Source organism: Pinus tabuliformis, chromosome 2_1 (assembly GCF_031772625.1).
Source record: "Pinus tabuliformis cultivar Carrire ecotype Pingquan chromosome 2_1, CPIR1, whole genome shotgun sequence".
NCBI classification, from domain to species: Eukaryota; Viridiplantae; Streptophyta; class Pinopsida; order Pinales; family Pinaceae; genus Pinus; species Pinus tabuliformis.
In genome coordinates this window covers 229,510,324-229,522,270 of record NC_142299.1, presented here as the reverse complement: position 1 = coordinate 229,522,270, position 11,947 = coordinate 229,510,324, and positions in this window count along the sequence as shown.

Genomic DNA, 11,947 nt, shown 5'->3' with positions numbered 1-11,947 from the left:
GAGAGGATCCTTGTATGTAACCTTATGTGAGAGATTGTTATTTGTGATGCTAGAGTATAACTTTTTATGGGTGAGAGTTCTTATAGAAGGACACCTCTTGGGAGAGACAAGACACTCTAGTTAAGGGGGTTCATCCTTTTATTGGAAAATATTGCATCATGTACTCATCATCTTCTTGCAACAATTAATGAAGTGGCCTCCCTAGTCTTGACACTATGCCTAGAGATGTAGCCCACACTAGATGAACTCTGTTATCATATCATGTGTCTATGGTTGTTCAAGATTATTTCTTCTTGTTTCATGATTGATGGTTTGCTGAAGTTTTTTATAATATGCATTACTCATGATTTCACAAAGAAAATGTAAGTGTCAGTAAAAGGTATTGTATGAAGAGTATTTTTGTTTAAAACCATTCACAAAAATTTCCTGGATCAAACAATGTGCTAAGAATATGATGCCTTGGCTATTGTTCACTAACCTATCTTTGAAGGCATTTTTTTTTTTTTTTTTTTTTTGCAGATGACTTGTTCAAAGGAACATGAAAGGTATTTGGTTGGATAGCCCTCTCTAAGACCTTTCTAATGGTATATAGCACTTAATATAAGTCCTAAGGAATGAAGAGAACACCAAGGTTGAAGGTTTGTTGTTCAAGTAAGGTTCCAACTGATTATGGCTCCAAGTGGGCACATACAACAAATATTGAACCCCCCCGAACTCCTTGTTGAACTTTAGAAAAGTAGAGAGGTGTTGATGGTGCTAGACCCACCAACATTTAGGGGATCTCCCCGGTATGAATTCCCAACTAGACCTCACACCATTTGGTGTAGGAGTCCCATCCGGTATGATGGCCCGGTTGCCATTATCTTAAGATAAGCCTTAGATCTTTCTTGTCAGCACATGAGAATGGTATAATTAGTTTTAAAACAACGAGGTTCGTGTGCCTGGTGAGTGCTTAGTGTAACTTGTGTCTAAGTTATTTCACTGTAGAGGGAGAGGGTGAGAGTGAGAGTGAGTCTCAAGTCGAAAGGGAATAGTCCCAACTCTATTAGAGACACACAACACATCAGGACATGTCCAACTTCCGTGGAGTAGTCCACACGGATGCAACAGTCACAAACATAAAGAGAATAGATAGCACATACAACACCCAACGGAATAGTCCACACGAGTGTGACAATTGTTATAACAAGTTTACAAGAATGAATATGTCAAGTGTTCGACAGAATAGTCCACATAGGTGAGACAAAATTAACAACTGATACAACACATTTCCAACAACATATGCACTATAAAAACCAAAATAGTTCAATTATACTAGTATAGGTTAAAGAAACATGCATTACAAGCATCCAAAGAATAGTCTTACAAATGAATACAATACATGTGTGAAAACGTGCTAGGCTGTCAACAGGCTTCTGAATTAAGTGAAAGTTTCAAGACACATCCGTACACCATACATCACTAACCTTGATAGCGGGGCATTGGAGCCACTAATCGCTCCTTAAAGAAAAGACTACAGACTATCAAGGCTATGTGGGGGGATCCAAGGTGAAAAGACCTTTGCATGTACAAATGAGGGATATATATAGCCAAGGGTGAAACTGACCCTTGTGATTGTTCGACTTCCCTCATGACTATTCGACTTACATGAATCTTCGACTTACATGACTCTTTAACTTCATCCATGGTCTCTTGGACTTCCAAGTTATGTTACATTGATTACACAAGTATGACCCAAAGTAGTGATGTGGTCGAGGTGACTCATGACACAACTCGACATGACATTGCTGGTATGCACATGTTGGTTGTGTTGTTCGTGTCGAGTTGTTGTGTTGTTGAGTGATGAGTGTGCTCTTGGTGTACCATAGATTTAGATCCACATGGCAGAGTGTGTGGAGTCTGCAATGGCCTTAGTGTTTGCCTGATGGTTCATGCATGCACATGTGTCTCCTTCGCTTGCTACTTGGTGTGCTTTATGTGTTCATTCAACCGTGAGCAATTCGTCTAGCATGTGCTCCTTATTCATCCCATTCATCACCGCATCATGTATCATACATGTACCTGTTTCTATAATCACTCATGACAAGACAACATCAAATCTAGAAATCCCCTAGTCTACCATGATGCATTGTCTTTCGTTTCCAGGTGCAGGTGACTGGGAGAGAGGACAAGGCTCTCAAATAACGCGGATCACATGTCAAGTCCTGATGCGAGGCTATGAGAAACTATCGGGAAAAACTACAAAAAGGTCACTAAGAGGCTGGGTTGAGCAGTTCGTGACATCAGTGACATTTGCAGGATCTGGCTCAAATGGGAGGTAGAATTGCATAGTTTTTCTACGGAAGGCAATGCGGGCAGTGGGAGGCACTGGTAGTGAAAACTACACAGATTTCCAGAGTGGGTTGGGATCGAGCTATGGGAGCCTGCTCGCTAGAACTACGCAAATTTGTTAGGCAGTCATGCAGGACATGTCTGTGCAGTTTCTGGGCTGAGCGAGCCGGGTAGTAGGTGGAAAGTTGATGAAAACTGTGCAATTTTCAAGAGGAGTAGAAAGCAGGTCGACAAAGGGACTAACTAACAGAATTGTGCAATTTCTAGAGACAGTGTAGTGACAGGTAGCAGGTGCCTGTCCCTCTTGTCTACAAAATTTCTACAAGTAGTGCAAGGAGGTAGCCTGACATCTTCTGCACAATTTTTGGGATGATTGTAGCTGTGGCTCACTGCCCAAGTCAACTTCTTTGGTTGAATAGTGAAAGGCTTGATGGATAGGCTTTTGGGAAGTGCAGACTAAGATAGCTTCTTGGGAAACTTATGCATTGTTCAGGGTGACAGTCTGCTAGATTGATTCTAGAATTGTGAAGTGAAGATTGCTTGGAGGACAAACTCAAGCACTACGTAGTTTTGGGCAACAATGCTTGGTAATTTAGGGTTGAGACTGCGTAGTGCAACTCAATGGAGGTCCGGCTAATGGAGGGTGGTCCAGTTGACAAAATTTCAGAAAAATGGCTAAGTGTGTGAGCGAGTGAACTCGTGTATACGTGACCTTGTGAACACACACTCAACATGATTCAATGACAAGACACCTCAAAACAACAAGACAACATATGATCAATGTGGCTGATTGTGGGACTGTCTAATGGTGAAAACGACAAGTGCGACACTTCGGATAGACAATCGGATGACCGTGACAACACTCACGTGATAGTGCTTACAAAATTGTGTGTGAGTGTGACATGTGTTTACATAGTGAACACAACTCATACACAAACCTTCAACATCACAGAACAAGGTCGCAAGCATGAGATAGCAATCAACATGTTAAAGACGATAGTTGGCCAAACAAGCAAAAAGGAAGTAAGACATGTAGAGGAAACACATGAAATGTCCTTTGGTGTTTGCACACAAGCATGTTACTGAAGACATAATGACAAGAAGTCTTGCAAACTCAACTAAGAGATTTACTTTGAAAGGTTTTCTTTACTTACCATACTACCCTCAAGATGGTCATGCATCCAACAAATTTTGCATGTGGTCCTGACCTTTACCATCACTTAGTCTCTTGGTTCTTCTCCTCAACTCCTTGGGGGTGATCTTAGAATGTCATCTTTTCCTATACTCAATGAGAGATATATCAACACAGTTTCTGCAGTTTTTGAATGAAAGACAAATAGGGTAGCTTGGAAAACACTGCACAATTTTGAGGCACATGACACTGCTGTGGGATGGGGTCCTAGGAGGAAACCTCTACACAATTTCTGAGTGCAGTACAACCTCGGCAACTGGGAGGAAATACTGCGCAGTTTCTGATGACAGTGGATTCTGGTTGGGGAAGGACAATGGGGGAAACCAATGAAAGTTTTTGATGCCGAGGGATGTTGGTGTCTCTGCACACTTCGGATTTTCAACAGGCAAGGGAGGAAGCTTGATGGTTGCAGAAGAAAAGTGCACAATTTTGGGAAGCTAGATGAGGCTAGGTTGCTCGAGAAAATGGCCAAGTGTGAGATCAGTGAAACAAATGTAAGAAGTGCTAGGAATCGACCATGATCACAAACGAACACTTAGTGATACAAAATAGACCATCAAGAATGTATAAAACATACTATGCTTGATGCAAAAACCTTCATGACAAGGGTGCATGAAGTGAGTGTGGAACATGTGTATGTGATGGTGACATTTCATGTGCCCATGCTTTCCCTTGAAGAAAAACAACATTCCCTTTGACCAAATATTACACATGCTACATAAAGATGAGAACATGAACAACACTTAAGATCAAGGAGGGGAAGCTTGAGATTATCAACTTACCAACAAGTGACCAAGGAATGAACGATCGCAAGATCCAAGGTAAGCTCTGAAATTTGCATGTAAGACAAAATTTTGGAGGGTGGTTGTAGACACTACAACATTGGTGACACACTGGTAGAATTCCAGCTCTATGTATGGACCTTGTTTCATTAAAAGTGAGTCTAACCCTTCTAGAAGTATTTTTCAATTCTTTGATCATGATGGCTTCTGCACCGGCTTGTGTGAAATATGTAGTCCATACCATTCTCTTAATCAGTCAACACACATTCCAAGCCTTGTTTCAATTGGGGATTAGGGGTATATTGATGCACAAGTAATATAATTGTCAGAGTTTAAGTTTCATCTCTGGTTTTGCTCCGCTACGAGCAAGCCTGGACTGTACTCCAACAGAGTCAAGCAAGACTAAAAGCATCACTTCACTACTAGTGAGCCCGGTCAGTACTCCAACAGATTTACTTGTATCACCTCTCTGTGCAGGAAGCCTTCTCTTCTTTCACCTTATTCATTTTTCATTTTTCATAAAAAAAAAATCAAAAAACTGTGCATAGGCACTTATTTAGTTTAGATACAGAAGAGGGATCCAAACTAATTGAGTGTAGAACAGGTTGTTCCTTCATAGAATTATGTTATATATACCTCGAATATACTTTCTCAGGTTTTCCCCTCACCTTACTCTACTTGACTGAGTTGATAAGGGTTAAGCCAAATAAACCGATTAGAGTAGGTGGTACTAGTTAATAGTGAAAGCGTTGTGTTTTCACAAAGGCTCACTCTGTATAGAACATATCTTCCATCAAGGAATCATCAACTGAAGACAACAAGCTCTTCATAAAGAGAGAGGACAATAGATAACCATATGTTGATAGATGTACAATTCCCCTTATATTTTCTTGGCTTTTCTTGAGAGCCAACATGACTTCATGGGAGGCTAACATATAGGTACAAGCAACAAAAGAAAGAAAAAGCCAAAAGAAGAAGTAAAGTGAAAGAAAAAAAGTGAGCAAAAAAAGCAAGAAAACAAACCAAAATAAGTAAGCAAGCAAAGCAAACATGCAAACCAGGAAGCAAAGCAAAGCAAGAAAGCAAACATTGCTCCTACTCCTACGCTAAACAATGCATGGGCCTAATCACGTGAAGTGATATTTCCAGTAATATTTTCAGGAAATCGGTTCGTAAGATTACAAAAGCATGTGTGAAATTTCTCAATGGATTCATCAGGTGCTTGTTGTAATTCCATAATTTCTTTATTGAGTGATTTATGGTCAAAATGATGGAAAGCACAGTCTATCTCTACAATCAATTGAGCGAGAGAGTGAATAGAGTTCTCGGGCATCATGGCACATGATACAAGTGGATGCCCTTGAAGCGTGTATACGAACAACGAGTAGGTCATGTAATCTTCATGGATTTTATACTTGTGACATGTAATTTTAATGACCATTATGTGTTCAAGCCAGGCCATTCTGCCTTCATCTTCATATGTGCATTGTGATAAGGAATTCCAGAGCTCCTCCGAGATTTCAAAATCATTTCCATAAGACATACACTTTGGAGGAAGAATTTTGTGTGTAGTCATGATAAGTATGTGAAGATCCAAAATAGATTGTGAGGAATTAGCTTGTCATTTGGCCCTTCTTCCAGTGCCAAAACTGTTGACGGTGCTGGACTCGCCAACACTCAGGGGATCTCCCTGGTATGAAGTCCCAAATAGACCTCACGTCATTTGGTGTAGGAGTCCCATCCGGTATGATGGCTCGGTTGCAATTATATTAAAGATACACCTTAGCTCTTGCTTGTCAGCACATGAGAGTGGTATACTTAGTCTTCAAATAGTGAGGTTCGTGTGCTTGGTGAGTTCTTAGTGTAACTTGTGTCTAAGTTCTTTCAATGTAGAGGGAGAGGGTGAGGGTGAGTATCAAGTCGAAAGGGAATAGTCCCAACTCTGTTAGAGACACACAACAAAAAAGGACATGCGTAACTTCCGGCGAAGTAGTCCACACGGATGCGGTAGTCACAAATACAAAGTGAACAAATAGCATGTACAACACCTAGAGGAATAGTCCACATAAGTGTGACGGTCGTTATAACAACTTTACAAGAATGAATCTATCAAGTGTCCAGTAGAATAGTCCACATGGGCAAGACAATATTAACAACTGATACAACACATTTCCAACAACATATGCACTAAAACAAGCGAAATAGTTCAACTATCTTAGTACAAGTTAAAGCAACATGCATTACAAGCGTCCAAAGAACAATATTACAAACGAATACAATACATGTGTGAAAACATGTTGGCCTGTCAACAAGCTTCTAAATTAAGCAAAAGTTCCAAGACACATCCATACACCATACATCACTAACCCCGATAGCGGGGCATCAGAGCCACTGCTCGCTCCTCAAAGAAAAGAATACAAACTCTCAAGGCTATGTGGGAGGAGCCAAGGTGAAAAGTCCTTTGCATGTACAAATGAGGGGTATATATAGCCAAGGGTGGAATTGACCCTTGTGACTGTTTGACTTCCCTCGTGATTGTTTGACTTACATGACACTTCGAACTACATGTCTCTTTAACTTCATCTGTCAGTCTCTTGGACTTCCATGTTATATTATATTGATTACACAAGTATGACCCAAAGTAGTGATGTGGTTGAGGTGACTCATGACACAACTCAACATGACACTGTTGGTATGCACATGTTGTTTGTGTTGTTCATGTTGAGATGTTGTACTACTGAGTGATGAGTGTGTTCGTGGTGTACCATAGGTTCACCTCCACATGGCAGAGTGCGCAGAGTCTTCAATGATATTAGTGTTCACTTGATGGTTCATGCATGCACATGTGTCTCCTCCGCTTGCTACTTGGTATTATTTGTGTGTTCGTCCAACCACAAGCAAGTATTCTAGCATGTGCTCCATGTTCATCTTGTCCATCGTCACACCATGTCTCATCCATGTACATGTTTCTGAAATCACTCATGATGAGACGACATAAAATCAAAAAATCCCCTAATCTACCATGATGCATTGTCTTTCATTTCCAGGTGCAGGTGACTGGGAGAGAGGAAAAGGCTATGAAACAATGCAGAGGACATGTCAGGCATGGATGCGAGGCTCTGGGAAACTTATGGGAAAAACTGTATAAAGGTCACTAAGAGGCTAGGTTGAGCAGTCCAAGATAGCAGTGACGTCTGTGGGATTTGGCTCAGTGGGAGGCAAAATTGAGTAGTTTTTTCAAGGAAGGTAATGCGGGCAGCAAGAGGCACTGGAAATGAAACTTCACAAATTTCCAAAGGAGGCCAGGATCGAGCTACGGGAGTTTGCTGGCAAGAACTGCGCAAAACTGGGAGGTAGTAATGCGGGACATATCTAAGTAGTTTCTGGGTTGAGCACAGAGCCAGGCAACAGGTGGAATGTCCATGAAAACTGCGAAATTTTCAGGAGGAGTAGCAAGCAGGCCGGTAAGGGGATTAACTGATACAAATTCACAATTTCTAGAGACAATAAAGTGATAGGCAATGAGTGCTTGTCCTTCTGGTTTGTGATAATTCTACATGAAGTGAAAGAAAGTAGGCTGACATCTTCTACGCAATTTTTCGGAGGAGTATAGCCCTAGGTCACTGCCCAAGTCAACTTCTATGGTTGACTAGTGGGAGGCTTGATGGATAGGCTTTTGGCAAGAGCGAACTGAGATAGCTTCTTGGGAAAATTCTGCGTTGTTCTGGTGACAGTCATCCAAGTTGATTCTAGAATTGTGTAGTGTAGACTGCCTGGAGGGTAGCTTCAAGCTCTACACAGTTCTAGGAAATAGTGCTTGGTCACTGAAGGCTGAGACTATGCAGTGCAGCTGAGTTCAAGTCCAGCTGATGGACAGTGGTTTGGTCGAAATACTTTTTGAAAAAATGGCTGAGTGTGTGAGAGAGTGAACTCATGTTTATGTGACCTTCTAAACACACACTCAACATGACTCGACGACAAGACACCTAAGGCCAACAAGAAAACATATGCTCATTGTTCCTAACTGCAATAATGTGTAATGGTGAAAGTGAAAAGTGTGACACTTTGCATAGACCTTCGGAGGACAGTGCTTATAACATTGGGTGTGAGTCCTAATAACATTATGTGTGAGTGTGACAGGTGTTTACATAGTGAACAAAACTCATATACAAACCTTCAACATCACTAGAACAAGGTCGCAAGCATGACATATCAATCAACATGTTGAAGACGACAGTTGGTCAAATAAGTGAAAAGGAAGAAGGACATGTAGTGGAAACACATGAAATGACATTTTGGTGTTTGCATTCAAGCATGCTACTGAAGACATAATGACAAGAAGTCTTTCAAACTCAACTAAGAGATGTACTTTGAAAAGTTTTCTTTACTTACCATACTTACCTTCAATATGATCATGCATCCGACAGAGTTTGCATGTGGTCCTGACCTTTACCATCACTTATTATCTTGGTCCTTATTCTCAGCTTCTTGGGAGTGATATTAGCATGTCACCTTTTTGTGTATTCACTAAGAGATATATTAGCATAGTTTTAGCAGTTAGTGGCTACTATCGGGATGAAACCCTGTGAGGCCTAACTGTGCAGTTTCTGAATGCAAGACAGATAGGGAAACTTGGACAACATTGTGCAATTTTGAGGCATAGGACACTACTGTGGGATGGGGTTGTGAGAGGACACCTCTGCGCAATTTTTTATTGTAGTGCAGCCTGGGCAGCTAGGAGGAAATACTGCACAGTTTATGATAGTAGTGGATTCTGGCTAGGGAAGGACATTGGGGAAACCACTACATAGTTTTAGATGACAAGAGATCTTGGGGTCTCTACGCTCTATAGAGTTTCAGCAGGCAAGGGAGGAATCTTGATGGTTGCAGAGGAAAAGTGCACAGTTTCAGGAAGCTGGATGAGGTTAGATTTCTCGGGAAAATTTCTAAGTGTGAGATTGTGAAACATATGTAAACAGTGATAGGACTCGACTATGATCACACACGAACACTTAGTGATACAACGAAGACCATCCATAATGTATAAAACATAATCTACTTGATGAAACAACCTTTGAGACAAGGATGCATGAACTGAGTGTGAAACATGTCTATGTGATGGTGACAACTCATGCATGCATTCTGTCCCTTGAAGTAAAAAAACATTCCCTTTGACCAATATGACACATGCTGCATAAAGATGATAACATGAACAAAACTTAAGATGAAGGATGGGAATATTGATATTATCAACTTACCAACAAGTGACCAAGGAATGAACAATCGCAGGATCCAAGGTAGGCTCCAAAATTTGCATTTGAGCTAAAATTTTGGAGGGTGGTTGTATCTGCTACAACATTGGAAACACACTAGTAGAATTCCAACTCTTTGTATGGACCTTGCTTTGTTAAAAGAGAGTGTAAAGCTTCTGGAAGGTTTGTTCGATTCTTTACTTGTGATTCCTTCCACACTAGCTTGTGTGAAAGATGAAGTCCCTACCATTCTCTTAATCGGTCAGCACACATTCCAAGCCAAGTCAACTTAGTTGTTTCGATCGGGGATGAGGGGTATATTGATGAACAGGTAATATAACTGTCAGAGTTTAAGTTTCATCTCTTGAGTTTATCTACTGCCGGTAGGCCTGGACAATATCCTGACGGAGTCATGGAGGAATACAAGTATCGCTCCACTACTGGTGAGCTTGGTCAGTACCTTGTTGGACTTACTTGTATCACCTCTCTGCACAGGAAGCCTTTCTCTTCTTTCACCTTATTCATTTTTCATTTTTCAACATTTTCTTTTTTTCAAAGAACTGTGCATAGGCACTTATTTAATTTAGAGGCAGAAGAGGGATCCTGACTTATTGAGAGCAGAAGAGGTTTTTCCTTTATAGAAGTATTTTATATATACTTTGAAATACTTGTTAAGGTTTTCCCCCTCACATTACTCTACTTGACTAAGCTGACAAGGGTTAACACAAAAGAATCGATTAGAGTAGTCGATACTAGTTAACAATGCAAGCGTTGTGTTTTCACCAAGACTAACTCTGAACATAACATATCTTCGATCAAGGCATCATCACCTGAAGACAACAAGCTCTTCATAAAGAGAGAGGACAATAAATAACTAGATGTTGATAACTGTACAGGTCTTGTTAGATTTTCCTGGCTTGTCTCGAGAGCCAACACGACTTGATGGGAGGCTAACCTACGGGTACAAGAAACCAAAGAATGGAAAATAAAAAAGCAGAAGTAAAGTGAAAGAAAAAAAGTTAGCAAAGAAAGCAAGCAAGCAAACCAAACTAAGTAATAAATCTAAGCAAACATGCAAACAAGGAAGCAAATAAAAGCATGAAATCAAACAATACTCCTACTCCTATACTAAATAGTGCATGGGCCTACTCACGTGAAGTGATATTTGCAGTGCAACCACCAACACATTGGTTGGCCCATGCTAGTGAAGGCATGTAAAATATTCATGTAAACCAGTGAATAAGAAAGATTTATCAGCAAAGACCAACACTCTCCAAGTTCTAAAACATCCATAGAAAAAAAAGAGTGAATGCACAAGATATAAATTATGCGGACTTAACATGGTGTTGTGACACACTGCATGTAGATGATAATCATGCACACTCTCTTGACTATGACAAGCAAGAAAAAATGAGAAAGAGAGACAAATTATGCCTTGAAACTATGCTTGTTGTGTACGATTCCTCCAATGCATGAGCGATGGGATCATGTGATTCAAGTGGAGGAAGTGAAATCTATGTATTGGATTGATATTCAATGCATATAGATGAGTGATGAGGAGTCTTGGGTGTTTCAAAATTTTTCTGATTAGATGTGGAACTAACCTCTGGATAGTGAGGGCCTGACATAACCATCATCTCAAGCTAAAGTGCCTTGACAGCCTGTGGGGTTTCCACTTCGTTAATAGATAGATCGTCAGAGACTAGTGGCTTAGGAAGATTAACATTGAGTGAATCAACATTGTGATCCAATGAAGAAGTACATAGATCACGACAACCACGACCAAAAATTTTGGGATGTTCATCGGAATCCTCGTGATTTGATGAATCATGTAGAGGGGTTTATGAGAAACAAGGAAGTTCACTCTCTGTGTTTACAAAAAGGACAGATGATAGATGGGATGGATTTTCAGAGGAAGTTGTGTCCTCTCCATGATGTAATGATAGACTGACATCTGGTGTGTCCTATGAATGTTCAGAAGTAGAAACATCCAGAGATGAGTTTTCACAGGGAAAATCAAAAGTAGAAGAATCACAAGAGATGTTAGGATAGAGCGGATGAGGCACAGATGGAAGGGATTCATCCTTCACTACAGGTTCTTCTTCAGATTCCCGCACACATTCATCATGAATGGATGCGCAGGTTGGCGGCACAACACCAACTCTGTCGACAAATTGATCCTCATTGACAATAAGTGTGGAGTCTGGAGCAAAAGAACATAAGACTATACAATCTAGAGGATCAATGGAATGCAGGGACAGAGGTTGATTGAACGAATCCACTTGAAAACCAGCAAGATTGCAAGCCAAATTTGCGCAATCATTGAGAGCAGGTGGGGTGGGAGGATGTGATAGTTCAACAGATGTGCGCACACTTTCTCCCACCTTGCA